General features: G+C 26.2%; 1 protein-coding gene across 5 annotated transcripts in view; it reads right to left on the reverse strand.

Annotated features, from left to right (window-relative positions):
* LOC147806762 (uncharacterized) overlaps positions 1-17909 on the reverse strand; it is a 137936-nt gene that overhangs the window by 73942 nt on the left and 46085 nt on the right. Inside the window, exons 1-5 of one of the 5 annotated variants that reach the window (XR_015435139.1) lie at positions 17497-17632; positions 16329-16480; positions 13490-13601; positions 10922-11043; positions 8400-8516 (exon numbers count right to left, since the gene is read on the reverse strand). The exons of 1 other annotated variant lie outside the window; for it this stretch is intronic. The gene's annotated coding sequence lies outside the window, so the exon portion shown is untranslated. Of the gene's footprint in view, positions 1-8399; positions 8517-10921; positions 11044-13422; positions 13602-16328; positions 17297-17496; positions 17633-17698; positions 17778-17909 lie in introns of those variants that run through there. 3 more of the 5 variants (XR_015435140.1, XR_015435138.1, XM_087167155.1) reach the window with 3 other exon arrangements.

The raw sequence follows: 17909 nt of genomic DNA on the forward strand, positions 1-17909 counted from the left end.
AGTGGGTCAGAATCTAATCTAAGACATACATTATATTAATATCAGACAACTATGCTAAATAATAAAGAGCTTAATTATTTTTTATGAATTTAAAAAATTTACAATTATATCTATTACATATAACAAAATTAATGACTAAATTTTGACTAGTTATGGCACAGAGATATTCTTCAAAGCGAATGAGTATCTGCATAAATCATAGTAGAAACATGAAGTCCTGGTAAACATATCTCACAGAAAAGCTTTAAGCAGACAATGCTGTGAGATTATTCTCCGGGACAAATGTAAATCATCAGTAAAACAAACAGCAATGTAAATACTAAAAAAAAAATTTTATTAAAAACAAATTATATTAAATATTTAAAGAATAATTCCTTAAAAAATCTAGGTAAAAGCTAGAAGAGAACAAGTTGCTTCAAATTAGTATTGCACTCAAGATACCTTGTGAAAATTTCAATGGATGGCTAAGTATATAACTTAAAGCACAGCTTTTTAAATTGTAAATCTAAAAAAGATTGAAAACATTACTTTGAATCAACTTGAGTAACAGAGTGAAAGGGGACATTTAACACAAAAGTATACATTTTAAGAGAAAATTTTTAATAACCAGGAAAGTATTATAAGCATGCACACATACAATTATATATATATAAAATAAAAAATGCCCACGATTTATTAAACCTGGCTCATCCAACATCTTCCGGGACTACTTGCGACACCGTCAGAGTAGTTTCACTACACTTTTGGGTGGAAGTGCTACTCCAACTCATACTTTGGGATTTGGTGCATTCGTCACTTAAAAAATCTAAACATAAAAAAGGAGTTGAAAAGGGTGTTAATATCTGAAGGCATGTTGACGCAGTTAACAGAACATTGGAGCACACATCCACAATTAGGAAATCGCTCTCGTGCTTTGCTAGTCGACCAAAAAGCTTTTATTAACAATAAAAAATTGGCCCACTTCCTCCATGCATGTTTAACTTGTCATGAGGTTGAACTAATTCTCTCAACTCAATCTTCTAGCATTCAGGTGTTCACTCAAGTATTATAGTTATAATGGGTTTTGCAAAAATGAATTTTTGAATCACATAGTTACAGTCTAGTAAAAGAAGTAAAAACTAAAGGAAGATAGTTCTCATTGTTACAATTTTAAGTTATGTCTAAGTATTGATAGGTTACTGGGTTACAAAGTTACATTGAGAGTTAAATTGTTAAAATTAAATAAATTATTGTTACGAGAGGTTTGATGCTCGGTTTCTTATTTTCAATTCTTTTGCAGGTTTTCAATTTATTCAGGTTATTTACGTCTGAAAGAGAGGGGTAGTGTCTGATTAATCTTATTTAATATTTCTATTGCAGAATCCATCAGAGTTTAGACATAAATAACAGCATTTAAAGAACAAGACAATCACAGGATATTACATCACAACATTTAATAGTTAGTCACAGCACAGATTTTTTTAAAATTTATTTTCTTTGCATATGACATAAATGAGCTCACGGCCAACTGCTTGATCGGCGGGTGCACTGCCTACGGTAGAACTTAGTTGCAGAACTGTGGTGAACAATAATTTTGTACAAAATAAGAGGTAAACAGCAGAGCAACAATTTCGTGCTTTTGTATAAACAACTGAAGTTTATTTAAAAATGATAAAAGATTTCGCTTTTGTAAGAGATAATAAGTCTGTGTATAGTTCATTTTGTAAATATACATCTTTAACCTTAGCTGATAATTGTCTTTGCCAGGTCCTGTGAATGTGCCATTTACATAGCAAAAGTGAAAACTTTTCAAAAATCGTATTGAATGGATCAGCTGTAAATTTATTATTAGTCATTATACAATAACAATTTAGGTTTGGAATTTCAGATTTAAGAGAAAGAAATATTTAATGGTTTCTGCATCTAAACTGCTAGTAATAAAATGTGCAACTGGATAACTATGTCAAAACTCTGTAACTGAAGTTTATCTAAAAATATGATAAATATTTGTGTTATGAATTAAGCTAAAGAGACTTTACTACATCATCAAGTAAAACTTAAATAGAACATTAAACAAGAAAACCCATATTTCTTTTAGACTGCTCTTATATCTCACAACTTGCAAACTTAATTCTTTATTTTGATCTTTTAGAACAGACACATTTACAGACTGATGGCAGAAATAACTAACTTTTTAAAAAATTAACATAAGCAACTAACTTAACTTTCTGATACAAGAACAATGTTAACCTTAAAGGAGAAAAAATAAATCTTCAAAAAATAACTAAAGCATTACACCAATATTAACAAAAATATGGTTTAATAACACAAGCCTGCGAAATTGAAGTTTTTGAAAAATACAAGAGAAGTTATTGTTGATTTATATGTTATTTGATGTGCTGATTTCGAAAATGATCTTCATTTTTCCTAATCACATTAGGATTTTTTGTAAAATCGATATTAATGTTTTTACTAAAATCCTATTTGGAAAGGAATTTTCTCAAACAATTTTTCAAGTACTATCCAGTAACTGCTCTCTTCATTCATTTTGATCTATGTAAAATTTAATCTTGTGAAAGAAAATTGATTTTTGAGCTATCAGCTAATTTTTTATAGGTCAAAATGAATAAAAAATACTGTTACCAGACCGCACAAGTCACCTCTGGTCGAGAGAAAAACAATAAGTTCCTTGCGTTTAAACTTTTTATATCAGTTTCTGGAAAAAATCACCAACATACAATTTTAATTAATTTTTTTTTATTAAGATAGCTTACGTAAAATTGACGATTGACCAAAAATAGCAAATATTGTGTATGTGTACATGAAAGTTTGAAACAAATACAAAACAAGCAAAAAACTTATTGGTAATTTAAAGGTAACGTAAAAAAGAGAAAAGTTTCTATTTAAGGATATACTCGTTTTCCTCTGAAACTTATTTTTGATGATCTTCTTTTATGCTAAATCTCAGATCTATCCCGAGCTATCATCGAACAGTAGTCGGCGAGCATGTTCTTGTTCCATCTTCCTTGATATTTACGCTCCATATATCTGATATCTTGATGGAACCTTTCTTCTTGTTCTTCGCTGACTGCTCCTAAATTATCGGGTAAAAAGTTCACATGTGAGCAAAGGAAATGCATTTTTACACTCATGAAGCTACCCAAAGTTTTAAATTTGTCCAGCATTTTCATTACAATTTCCTAATAATCAGGATCCTTGTAATTACCCAGAAATTTACTGACGACATCTTTGAAAGCAACCCAAGTTTCTTTTTCCGTTGCTGCCGTGTCTCAAATTCTTTATCCTTCATGAGTTTGCGGATATCTGGACCAACAAAGATTCCTCCGTTCAACTTGGCTTGGGATAAACCTGAAAACTTTTCGAACGGGTATTTGAAACAATCGCCATATTTTGGAACAGCCTTGACAAACTGCTTCATTACACCTAATTTTATATGTAGCGGAAGTAACAATACTTTTTTCGAATCAACTTAGCTGTTTCGAATAACGTTCTTGGTGCCTGGGTCAAGATTTTGTCTTTTCAGTCATTCTTTTTTTTACCCAATGTTGAGTCTTGTCACGGCTGTCCCATTCACAAATGAAACATGGGAACTTTGTAAATCCACCTTGTTGACCAAGAAGCATGGAGATAACTTTCAAATCACAGGAGATGGTCCAACTGTGATCGATGTATTTTAGTTTGTCTAGGACGAATACCAGGTTTTCATAGCATTCTTTTAAATATACTGAGTGTCCAACTGGTACAGATGCATACTGGCTCCCATGATGAACAGCTTTGAGGCTTCTTTTAGATGAATCTATAAACAGCCTCCACTCATCTTTTTCGTAGATGACATTAAATTTGCTCATCAATCCAGGAACATCAGAACAATATACAAAGTTCTCCTCTTCATCAAAGTACTTAATAAATTCCTTTTCACGATTCCTGTACTAATAAAATGATGTTCCTTTGGCCAATAAGTTTTTTTTTCTTTCTGTCTGGAGCCTAACAATTCATCTGCCTCTTTCAAAAGGCCAAGATCATTGCTCAGATAATTAAGTTCAACCTGAGAGAAGGGCTGAGGTGAACTGGCTACAGGTGGCTTATATTCAATATCGGAGTCTTGAACTTCTGGATGTTTCAAGTCTGAAGAGATGATTGGCAATTCAGTTGGAGGCGCAGGCTCACCAGGTCCATAAGGAACGAGGCATATAGCCGATTTAATACTATCAGGATAAGATATTAGCCTTTGATTTTTCTGATTATACCCACGAACATAGCAGGAACAAAAATAACAATCATCAAAGTGGTTTTTGGGCTCCCTCCATGTCATAGGAATTCCAAATGAAACACTGCACACAAACTTTATAGAGAGCCCACGATTTGTCCTGGTCTCCTAATTTCATGCCAAAATATGCCCATTAGTTGTCTTACATAGTCTGTAATGCTCCTCATGCAATTTTTAACAACACTATACTCGCCGCATACATAACAAAAGCCACCTGGGAAAGTTTTACAATGTCTCGAACTCGAAGTCATGTTTCACGAAACACACAGAAAAAAAGCAGACGTTAAAGTCACTCCCTATTACGTTTGCTAGTGTTTCTGAGAGGTCAGCGAACCTAGATAAAAATTCTCGCGACGCTATTGTTAGAGAGAGATTGTGACAGAGTAGTCAGAGAGGGCTGCTTTTGTAGATTTAACCTAAGTAGAATGCTGGTCAGTCAAGAAGTTAAGCAATTCAAAAACGAAATTTTTTTATGATAAATGTTCATAAAAATTACAGTAAAACTGAATTTTTCAAAAAAACGCAACGTGATAGAAAGTTTTCATTATTATTTTCCATTTCAGCACCAAAAAATACATTAAGTTCAGCTATCAGACCCCTTGAATTTTTTTCATCGAAGGCCTGTGTAATAAAAGTTTAATAACTTCCAGACATAGTTTTTTTTCTTCCTCTCTTCTTCAGCCCGCATTTGATTTAGGGTGAAAAAGAGAGACCTTATATTATTTTGAATGTTTTATAAGTCAAAATCAATCCTACTGAATATTGATACATGACAATTCATCATTTATTATGAAGTAAGATTTAAATACTTTTAAAAATGACATTAATTAATTTTATTTCTCCCTATTGATAGAAATTGAATGCTAAAATAATAAATTCTTAAAAATTGATAAAGAAAAAAGAAATAATTTTTTTAAAATAATCAATATAATACATTTATTGTTTATTAATAAAGGAGGAAGATACTAACCAGCCTTTCTTTCTAACCAACCAGCTTAATGTCCTTTTCTTAGCCTGCATTTGATTAAAGACAAATACTGGGAAACATCAAAAGATAATTATTCTGGACTTAATTATTTTATTAAAATTTTAATTTACAAACAGAACACTATAACAATACAGTTTTAAAAAAAACACTTAAGGTAAAATGCCACCGTTAATAATATTCAATCGCACAACGTCAGATTCGATTTAAGCGAAATCTTTCAAGTCTTGAAAAGTGATTTCACGTCACTCTCTGAAACCGAATTTAGGACGAGGGTCAGGGAGAGACTGACCGAGATGTGTTATCGGTCGATTAGAGAGAAATTCAAATTGGAATGTAGAATCGCAGTCAAAATAGTGTTGAATCAACTTGCACCTAAACAAGTTGATCTTATTCTGGGAAAGGAAAACAACATTCATCCGGACATTGTTAAGCTCACTTGGTCGAGTTGCACAAAGTTTATTCTAAACAAAAATTTTAGAATTTCAAGTCGAGCGCATCAGTACAGAAAACTATATTACGATAAGGAAAGCTTTATTATCGTAAGGGAAGAGGATGTGAAGTATGCAAGAAAGGCTATAAAGCGATTGCATAAATTTAAAGTCATTGTTCAGAAGCATAATACGCTATCTTCCATAAGTCATTTAAATTCTTGTAAAAATAGCTTACTGATAGAAAGTACATAAAAAGAAATTGCAACATTTAAGTGATTTAACTATTATTTAAATTTTGCCTATTCTACTTTTCAGTCTGATTATACGAGCTAATAATTCATAATACATTTATTACTTTAATTGAAATAATTAAGTATAATTAAGCTATGTAACAAAATATTGCTAGCTGTTGAGTAAATAATACATGAAATTCATTCAAAATTATGTTATGTAAAGCATTACTCTATAATAGGATTTTAAATAATTTATGATTTAAAATCTTTTAGGGAGAAAGTGAGATATTTTCTAATTATGCTATTTACAATCACCCAGGCATTAATTAAGTTAATTTCTATTAGATGTCTAGTATGTTTTTAAGGAGTCACAGTACCTTTGCAACAATTCTTTTAAATAAAGATATAATCATTCATTTTGTGGATGCTTTACACGCTCATTTAACTTATAATCAATAATTTATTTTCAAAAAGTAATTAAACTGTTCAATTTTTTTAACATTTTAAAAAAATTTGAAAAAATTCAAAAATTTTAAATCCCTAAGGCTTTTTTATTTGAACATATTTTCAAAAAAAAATTTTTTTCCTTGGTGCTTACAATATTCATCTTAACAATTTTGTGCATTCATTTGTTGATTAATCAATTAGAATATTTTTGATAGATTATATGGTAAAAATGTAGAAAAAAAGGTTAAAAATTCCTGTTAGGTATATATAACATGCTGTAAAAATTTTAATACCTCATAAAATGCTTATTCCATGCACAGTTTAAATAAGTGTATTATACTCAAGATAAAAAAGTAATAATACTTAAATAGAAAAAATTCCTTAGGGATTTAATTAAGATAAAAACACAAAATTATCATCAATGTGGAAAAGCATTCTAAAATCTGTCTGCTGTGCAAGTTTCTGTATTAGGACAATCTAAAATCAGTCATAACTTTTTTAAAAATGTAGATAGATAGATGATTTTTTTTTCAGTGAATTTGAAATAGTTTAAAGTTTTATTATAAGCAATAAAAAAAATTCGATACTTTGGTCATTTTTTGGGTACTGTGACCTCTTAAAAATATTTAATTTTTTTGCAGACATAAAGCATGTGATTGAAATATTTGACTAAAATGTCAAGTATTACTCAAAGGTCTTAGAAATAATATTTCTTTTAAATATACATGTATTAAAATAATTTAAATATCACATTATAAAGTTAACTATTTGATAATAGTAATTATTGTCCAATATGTCATTTGCAATATTGATAAAAACTAATAAAAATTTCATAGCAAATCAAATAATTCAGATGTATTTAGTTTATTCTAAAAATAATTAAGGAGTGGACTTTAAATTAAAAATATTATCTTCCTGGCTTTTTCATTTTCCACTTTATTTTTCATTTGAGTATACTAGGACATTTACCAAAATTAAAAAAGCAAGCCTCTCACAGAGACATAAGTAAGCTTTTCTTCTGTTATCTGTTCAATATTAGATGGCTAAATATATGGTTCATCATTAAATTGGAAGCATTTGAGATGCAACAACATCCTCAAAAATATTCATAGAAAAGATCTGCATAATAAATGTTATTGTGATTTCATAATTAATGTCATGAAATTACTAAAATATTTCTTGTGAACTTAGTTAAAAAAAATTTTTTTCCTTTTAACTCTGAAATGTAAACTAATTATAATAATTATAATAAAAGGCTAAGAAATAGAAGTTCTATCACTTTTTCTTTTTTATTTGTAGTGAAGAGCAGTTCTGGTATGATAACAACAAATGAAAAGGAACAATTCTGGCACCGCCGCTGGAATAGAACACATGAAGAGAAAGGTATTTTGTTGCCGTTGAACATAAAAGAATTTGAAAATGGTTTCCCCTACCTTCCAAAAATATATAAACTTATAAATACAGATTTTATATAAATGATAAATAGGTTTAAGTAGCATTAAATTTTACTCAAAAATGATAACTAGCTACAAATTAGATTTAAAAAAATTTTTAAATTTAAATCAGTGACATTTAAAAAAAAAAATCCAAGTGGTTTAAATTATGATTTTTCCTCTTTCAATACCTATTCATGTTAAATAATTCCTTGTTAACAATGCTTGATATTTCTGATTCATACCGAAATAAATACAATAATGTTATCTTTTTAACATATTAATAACTGGTACATTCATATATTTTAAATAGGCGATAAGAAAAGATGTTGGTGCATGCAAAAGTCTCATTCAGACATGTATTCTTTAATCCAACATGCTAAGCAGGGCATGTATTAAAATGCTGAAATTTTTTAAGCACTAGGAGATCCTGAATAACACACAAAAATAATGGGTTAGCGTTATTTTTAAAAAATATCCATAAATTTATGCATATAGACATAAATTTATTAAAGAAAATTATTTAGAGTCAGATAATAATAATAAGAACAAACAGGTATGAAAGTTACAACAATAAATTTAACATGTTAAGCAACATACCGAGCTGGTTCCAAGAGTTTTTTAGCAGTTACACCATCTCCCTGCTTTAACTTGATCAATGCCAATTCAGTCATAGTGAAAGGTATCAAATACATATCATCTTTAACTCACTTTTCACTGAAATATTTCCAATTGTTTAGGATCACAAAAAATATAATTAAACAACCAAAAAATCCTAAAGGACTTTTGAAATGAAATCATAAGTTTTTCTGTATTGTTTAGCTTTATTCATTCACATATAGCACGAAATAATTATTTCTTATATTTTAGTATTTTTATTATTCTTTTGAGGTCAAAATGCAGCAAATTTATATTTTGTTTGAAAATATTCATAAAAATTCATAAAAAAAAGTTTTTAAATAATAACATGTAATATAAGTCTTATAATGTATAATGTTAATCCCTCACTAAATAGTTTTTTTCTTCCTCTTTTTCTGAATCAAATTTTCGCTTAATCATAATACTTCATTAGAAATTAGAAATTTTTCTCCACTTCCATAAACTTTCTTGTCTCCAGTTAAATAAACTCAGTAAATATTAATGGTTACCTTTTGCAGAAAAATATCCAACATTCTTTTTCTTATCTAGGGAAAAACTATTATTTGGAAAGGAAGTAAAAATTTTCTTTTAAAACAAAATTTCTTAAAACTTTATGTTAATAAGTAAATCAAAATCAACCAACTACTTTGTGATTCATATGTTTATGCTTATTATCATCTTTTTTAGAGTATAACAAAAGTTTGAAAAAATAATAAACATTAAATATAGCTTAAAAACATAGAAAAAATATTACAAAAATAGAAATTAAATTTTCAAAGCATGAAAATTAATAAAGTCTATTTCAACAAGATATTTTTAAATAATGCAACAACCATTTTTAAACTTTTATCAACATTAATTTTACTAATATAAATCTTTATATCAAGAAGCTGGGAGAAAGCTGTGCACAATTCTTAATAAAATGTAAATTGTGGAAAACACTTCGATTAAAATTTATAAGAAAGCTAATATGAACTAATTTAAGTAATTAATCACAAATTAAAAACTGCCAGTAATTACATAGGCGTCAGAATCTAATAAAACAAATGGGATTGATGAATTAGTCACATCAATTATAAATTAGCTATCAATAATTTTAAAATAAATTTCATTCAACGTATTTTATTTTAATATACAAATTAAATTAACAAAAAAACAAACACTGGTTTTCATTATTGTAATAATTGTAATTTAATTGAGACAATTATCAGTCAAGATCAGTAGACTACTGATGGACTCTGGTCTACTGATTGAACTATATTTTAGAGTGAATATTTTTAAAGATACATTCTCTTGTAATTAAATTGTTATTGCAGAAATTGTTATTGTTAGAAATTGATCAACTTGTATTAAAGATTTTAAAATTTTGCAATATGATCTACAGATTTAGTTTTTAGCCAAGTTATAGAAATAAGCACCTGTACATTGTTTCTAGATTATATTAATTGAACTGTATTTGTGCTTTTATTTTTATTCGTTAATTTGTAAATCACTCTAGTATTCAGCGGTAAATTACGTGCATGTTAACTAAAGACTATAATACTGAAGTAGTTTTATACAGTATTTTAATCCCAGTTTTTATTTAAACCCAAACAGCCAACAATCAATATATGGACTCTTGCTGACTTAAACAGAGCACTTAAATTATAGTATAGTGAGGTAACATATATAAAATAAAGGTTCTAAAAATTTAATTGTTAATAATTCTTGCGAGGTAGATACATTTTTTTCTGTAATTTAAAAAATAGATAAAACACTTCTCTTTAAATACTTCTTTTAGGAATGAAGACATTTTATTTCAAATGGAAAGTTTCATGGAACCAGGTGTGCCAAAAATTACGTATGATTTGAAAAATCAAGCAAAGAACGGTGGATATTTACTAAAACATTTTTCTTGTTTAATTTCAAAATTAGATACTAAGATTGTCAGCAGATGGAATCTATGGCTACAAACACCATTGTTCCAACTAAAAAAGTATTTGCAAGAATGTCATGTCTAAATTAATGTCCTTAAACTTGGCCAGGTTTTGCTGCATATGGTAGTCATTTAGAAAAATTTCCTTCTGTTGTCTTTTAATATTATCAGAACTTTTGTTCAATTATATGCAACCAATTTTGAAACTAAAAAATTACCTAGTTTCTTAGAACAGTAGAAAAGCAAGTAATTCTATCACCTTCATTTTTTCTTTAGTTAATATTTCAAATTCTAGGTCATTTTTCTGACAGCAAGTATAATGAACAGTAAAATAACATTGCATGCATCAAATGGGACTTTCGTATCTTACATTTTAATGAAGAGGTCTATGCAATAGGGAAGCCTACAAAAAAGAATGTAAGCTATTTATAAAAACGCAAATGAAATGAGTCATTCTATAATATTGCATGTGCAAATAAAAAAAAAACACAATAGCAAATAAAGCTAATTACCAAAAATTACTTCATTCAAATTATTATAAAATACAGTCGTTTAAATAAAATCGTACCAAGAAATGACTCCACGGAAACAATCTTCAACTTGATTGATGCGACCCAAATTAGTACCGCTGACTCGACCAAATTATATACACCTCTCAGTAATATTAATCATGTCGTGTGCCCGCTATATCTAGATAAATATGATTATGAAAAAAATTAGAGACAATAACTAAAAACACACAAAATTCACTGAATTGGTTAAGTAAGAACATTTTAAAAAGTGCAATGTCATTAATTTTGAAACTTCACAAGAAACTTGATTTATGAGTATTTTACAAGATGAAGTTTTAAATAAATTTTATCTAAAACTGATTTTGCCAGCTAAGTGTTACACAATGAGTCAAGATGCAACAAGTTTTCAACTGTGATAAAATTAGTGCTTTTATATATATATATATATATATATATATATATATATATATATATATATATATATATATATATATATATATATATATATATATATATATATATATATATATATAATTTCTTAGGGAAAATTTCACTTCGATATTCAACGTTTTTGATATAAGTTTAAAAACTATTTTTTATCACAATCAGGCTGAGTTATGAGAGCGAATGCAAATTATATGCCTATTGGGGCGAAATGACCGATGCACAAAAACTAAGTGACAGTACAATAGACTACACATAAATATTTTTGAAAATTAAAAATAATAAAACAATTTTAGTACTTAAAAAATTAATAAAAATAAGAATCAAGGAGGAAAAATGTTTTAAGAAATTAAAAAGAATGCATGAAGAAAGATTTTAAGGAATAAGAACTTTAAAAAAAATGAGCCCCACACCAGACTCCAAAGAATGGAAATTAGTACTTGATAACAATACTGTATTTTTCACTGAGGAACCAAAGTATCAATCTCAGACATGATAAATGTTAGTGTATTTCTTTTTATTTATAAGATAGACAAATGATTCCTGAAAGAAGAAATTATCTGAATTTTCTTCAATGTTTTTTTCTTTTAGTGCTTAATTTTTTTTCTTTTCTTATATAAAAAATAAATAAAAGACTTACAGACAAAAGAAACATTAAAACAAACAAATTCCTCCATTGTTGAACTAAGTGTGGCTTTAAAAAAAAGAAGAAAAGATATTAAAGTTTGTAAAATCTATTGCAATAACTGAAAAAAGATTGATGATAAAAACCTCAAGTATTTACTACGAAATCGCACAAATTGAGCAGGTGAAAAAGAAGTTAATCAAATGTATGTTTCGAGATTCACATATATAACTAATAATACTGTACTAAAAATATTGAGATTTTAAAAATATTCAAAATTTAGCAGTGACAACTGCTGAAAAATTGATAGAAAAACAACAGTAGAATTATCGTATAAGATTAATAATATTCAGTTGTGCAATTTGAATTTTCTGTATCATAGTAATATCTGTGTTTTAAGATATCATGTGAAAATCAACAGCAATAACTCAAAAAAAAAAAAAAAAAAAAAAAAAAAAAAAAAAAAAAAAAAAACGTAAATCAAGTCTGCGAAAAATCAATTACACAAATAAATACGTGATTAGAATTTCTCGCTTCTTAATAATATTGTATGAAAATATCACGATTCACAAAATCCTGACGATATCAAGTAGCAAAAACTTTAAAAACCTCAACTAAAACTTGGTAGTGTCCTCGTAAAACAAACGATAATAATAAATACATTAATTGAATTTTGCATGTCACAATAATATTGGAATTTTAAAAACCATGAGAAAATCAGTAGCAGTAACTGCAAAAGAAAAAATAAAACATCGAAATCAGGAATTATAATGATATCCAGCGAGTTGAAATCTCCATCTACAGTTATCATATGAAAAATTCAATCTAATTGCATCCAATTAAAAAATGAGAGCAAATATATAATATTGACTAAATAATTCCTTTATTACAAATCGGAATTTATTACATATTTAAAATCAAAGTTTAAAAGAAATGAAAAAAAAAACACCATTTTTTTTTCTAGGGAACGATAGTTGAAATGTTTCTATTTCAGAATTACTTTGAAGACCGTCAACTTAATTATTTTTCTATTCGCCTCCGTGGTTCATTAATTTTTACCGAAGAAGTTATTACAGATGCAAAGTTTTATAAGAGTTAGTTATTACAGATATAAAGCATAGAAACTCAAACAAATCTGCTGAAAAAAAGTTCTTTTGGATCTCATTAAGTACTCAAAAAGAAAAAAAGAGGTGCTTGTAAAGGAGATATAAATTTCATGTTAACTAGATTTTGTGTAAGTGGTAAAATTTAAGTTTTTGATTAGCGAAATTCCGAGAAAATTTTGTTGAAATATAAATTATTGATTTACGAAAGTCCGTGAATCAATAATCTTGAGATTCGCGGAATTCTGCAAATTAACAGAAGAAACACATGCCTAATAAGAACAAAAATTCCAAATAATCCCAATTTAAAATGAATTTTAAAAATCAAATTGAATAAGTCAAATATATTAAAAAATTAATAGTAGATAAATAAAAAGGATTCTACCTATACATTATTAGCCCTTACTGTTTACATTCAAAACTGCAATGAATTTATCTTAAAAAAAACATACCTTTGGCATCTCAAAGACTAGAAAATATAGTTTTGATTTTACAAAGAATATTTTCAGTAAGTTCGCGATATTTTGCTATCATTGGAAAACTGTTCCAATTATACACCAATTCCTAAAAGAAACAATATATAGCTGTAATGAAATATTACAAGTTACAAAATTATAATGTTATGAATAAATGTTAAAATAATTTATAGTGTAATGAATAAAACAGTTTAACACATTTAATCAGCAATATATATATATATATATATATATATATATATATATATATATATATATATATATATATATATATATATATATATATATATATATATATATAACAATTGCATTCTAGAGATTAAAAATGCAATTTGAATATTTAGTAAAAACGGCAGCTCTAGACACATTAAGATTTCTTTTTGTGTGTAATGCAGATTTTTGCTAAACATTTTTAAATAAAAAAAGTACAATAATAAAAATAAATTCTGCACAAAAAAAATCATATTCAATTTAACAAAAAATAGCTCAAAAATAATATTGACCCACCGGGGGAAAGATTAGGTAACAAGCAATTGTCCTTAATTAAGACAAATAACCTATTAAAAATACACATAAAGCATGCAAAAAATTTCGCCAAATAATGTTTTTTTTTTTTTTTCTGAAAAAGTTCCCCCCAGAAGTTTTTTTTACGTAAATGAAAATTTTTTTTTTGGAAATATCAACTTTGCCATTATCTCATAAAAAATAGAAGTATATTAAATTTAGAAATATTATCATAATACTCTTTGTTATCTTGTTTTCTCATTTATAACTAAAATAATACTAAACATTTACATTCATTATGTAAAACATTTACAACAAAAAAAAATGGATAGTTTTAAATCACATATTGAATAAAAATAAGGTAATTATTTATACTTAATTCATGAATTCATTAAAATAAATAATACAGATCTCAGTGAGCAATGAAGTGAACTCAGTGAACTGATGTGTCAAAATAATTACTGTTTTTTGAAATAAATTTCCCTTCAAAGTACAGACTTCAGATTTTTTTTTCCTAGATACATCAAAAATAAATCTGAAAGCTAATTTAGATTATAGTTTAAAAAGTCTTTATTAACAAATTTCCTAACATAAATTTCTTTTCCTTCAATTTTCTAAAGTTGTAACACCTAATATTTTCTTCATGTTTCTCATGGCCAATCATAAAAAATGAATCATATGACCAGAATAAAAATTGCAATTTAAATATTGTTTTAAAATCACTGAGGTTTAAAGTAATTATTTCCGTAATTAAAACTTATCTTTAAAAATTATACTTACATTTAAATTATAATTATATTTTGTTAAAAAATTCATCAACACAAAAATTGTAGTTGGGTATAATATTAGGCAGGTGAAAAACTGAAAACTTTAGCCAAAACGCCATCTTCTTCACGTATGAATAAACACCAAATTTACAAAATACAGAATATGAAACTTCTCATTGAAAAACAAATTATGAAAATAATTTTAGAAACTAACAAGTAGTAGGTAATAAAATTTTTTTAAAAAAACTAATTATAAAGCTTAAGAACACAGATTCTTTTCTTTTAAAAAAAATAAGTGATATAATTCAAAGATGATATGAAAAACTTGTGATACCTATGGTATACTAACAAAACTCATGATATACTAAAAATTTAGAAATGCAATAAATATTTCTTTACATTTTCATTTTAATATTTATCTGTGTTTAGAAATAAAAACTTGTTATTAAACGAAAATTGAAAATATTTACAACATTTAGATAAATGACTTAGTTTAAAAGAAAGAATGTGTGTAAAATATTCAATTTACAAATTTTTTTACAACAATGAGCTCATAAGTAAATAATCAATTTATTTAAAAAAAAAATTGATATCAAGAATCTTTATTTAAATAATGATAGTAGAAAATAAAGAGAGTAGAACTTGCAAAATGTAAACTTTTTAAAATTGTTTGATATTTTAAGAATGTAACAGAAAATAATCAAAGTTTAATTAGGCTAAACTTAAAAGTTTAAAAATAATGTTTGTAAACAAAAAATTATTTTAACTTAGGCAAATATACTTTCAAAGAAATTCATTATACTACACTTAATTTTAAAATATTTAATTTTCACTTTTTTCTTAAGCAATCAATTTCATTTTTAAAAACAAAATAATTTGCCATTATTTGAAAGGTACCAAATATTAAAATAAAAAATTAGATTGCAACTAAAGTAATAATAAATAAGCTTTCACTAAACAAAACAAGTTTTTTTTAAATCTAATTCAATAAAATCTTAACAATTACAATTAATAACTAACAGATTTTAATTTTGATATTTCAATTTGATTTTAACAAAAAAATTTAATTTATGAAATATGGTATAATTAAAATAAAAGCTAAAAATAAACATAAGATAATTGTTACATTTTTATATAAATTGACACCACATGAAGAATATATGTTAAAAAAATACTGAAACTGAATATAAACAGACTCATTGAATATTTTTGACTAGTAATTTAATAGCCAATATAAAGAAATAAAGAGTTTATAACAAAGGAATATGGTTAAATGATATTTAGAAAAAAGAATTTAAAAAAAAACTGGGTCAAAGATTATATTCTTTTATTTTCAAAAATTTAATATAAAAACTAAACTTTAATTTTTTTCAAAATTTTTTTTCTTTCAAATAATGAAGTAGAATACTTCATAATTATTTATACACTTATAATTATTTATTTTTTATTTATAATTTTGATTTATAATTAAATTATAAATACAAATATCATGTGCATCAGATATTAATATCATCATGTGTATCAAATATTGGTTTTGGATTTACCAATGAAAATAATGTTTTAAGTCATTAAACTTAATAATGCTGGAACAATCAGACGACCTTTCTGGGACACAAACTTGACAGATTTTCATACTACATACTTTTCTAAAGGTATTGATTTACCAGCTAATCGCTGTTTTAAGCTTGGAACTTTCCTAAAACAGCACATAAAATAAACTGCTTAATATTTTTAAAATTCAAGAAAAATAATTTAAATGCTACGTTGCAGAAAAAAAGAGCTAAAGTTCCAAAATGAGATAAAATTATATTACTTTAAAAACTTATGATCATAAAAAGTTTTCCGCAATGATATTTAAATGTAGTCTTGTTTTATAAGCAAGACCTTTAATGGAAAATAAGAATAACCTAACATAGAATGGAAATTAAAAAAATAATTAACATAAGCACTTATTTTTGTAACTGCCTGAATAATTGCTTCATAATATATATTTCAGTTCTTAAACAATAGCCCTAACCAACTTAAATAATAGTGTTTTTAAACTTTACTATCAATTATAAATTGTTGATGACCACATAATAAATGATGAACAAGTAAGGATATGACGAAATAAACAACATTGCAAATACATAAAATATACACAGCAGTAGTAGTTTACTTTTCCTCAAACTTCTTTTATTTATAACACAGCTATAAAGGTATAATTGGAAGGCATATCAGCCTGGTAATTTATGAACATAAAAAACAAACAGAAAAAAATTAAATTCTAAAAATATTTTAATGTTTTTTTCAGTTTAAATTATTCAAATTTCAAATAATCACTGAACGCATGTTAACAAACAATATTTGAGAACAAAAATTATTTTTTAAATAAAAAAAGATCATCAGAATCATGCTCCTCTAAATTATGTATGTCATTAAGAGTGTCCTAAGAACCTGTTTGTATAATTAGAAAACATTTTTAATTATTTTAACATTTTTAATTATGTTTGTATAGTTAGAAATTTTTTTAATTTTTTAATTCTTTAAAAAAAAAACAAAGATTAAACAGTTTCAAGAAAATTTGAAAATATTATTCATTTATTAACTAAAGATATCTAAGAAACTATGTAAGATGCAAGAATTCTTAATAGATTACATTTACAGATAAAGACAAGCATTTCTATAATCATTACTAAAATAAATCTTACTCCATGATTTCTGAAATAGTACCTTGTAATTCTGTTTTTCCTTCTTCTACCATCATAGAGAGAATTGAAGCATGAACATAAGTATAAACCGCATGAGACCACTCTAATCTCAATATATCAGAGCATTTTGCTGCTTCTTTCCAATCACATTCAAAACTAATCGAAATATAATAAAGTTTATCATATAAACAATGTATGTTCACAATTATAAAAGCAAGAAGATAATTAATACCGGTGGCAAGGAATCTGGGCAATTCCATGGTGTCAGAAAAAAATTTACATAAATTTCTTAGAAAAACTATCCTATAAAACAAAAGTTTATAATCAAACTTTTACATTAAATATTTAGTATATCATAACTTATCAAAAAACAATTTGTTTTATAAAAACTGATTATTAACAGTTCAAATTAAATGGATTAAATTGTTGCTGTCA

This window comes from Parasteatoda tepidariorum, chromosome 7, assembly GCF_982258835.1.
Source record: "Parasteatoda tepidariorum strain Cologne lab strain chromosome 7, Ptep-v5.0, whole genome shotgun sequence".
Classification (NCBI taxonomy): Eukaryota; Metazoa; Arthropoda; class Arachnida; order Araneae; family Theridiidae; genus Parasteatoda; species Parasteatoda tepidariorum.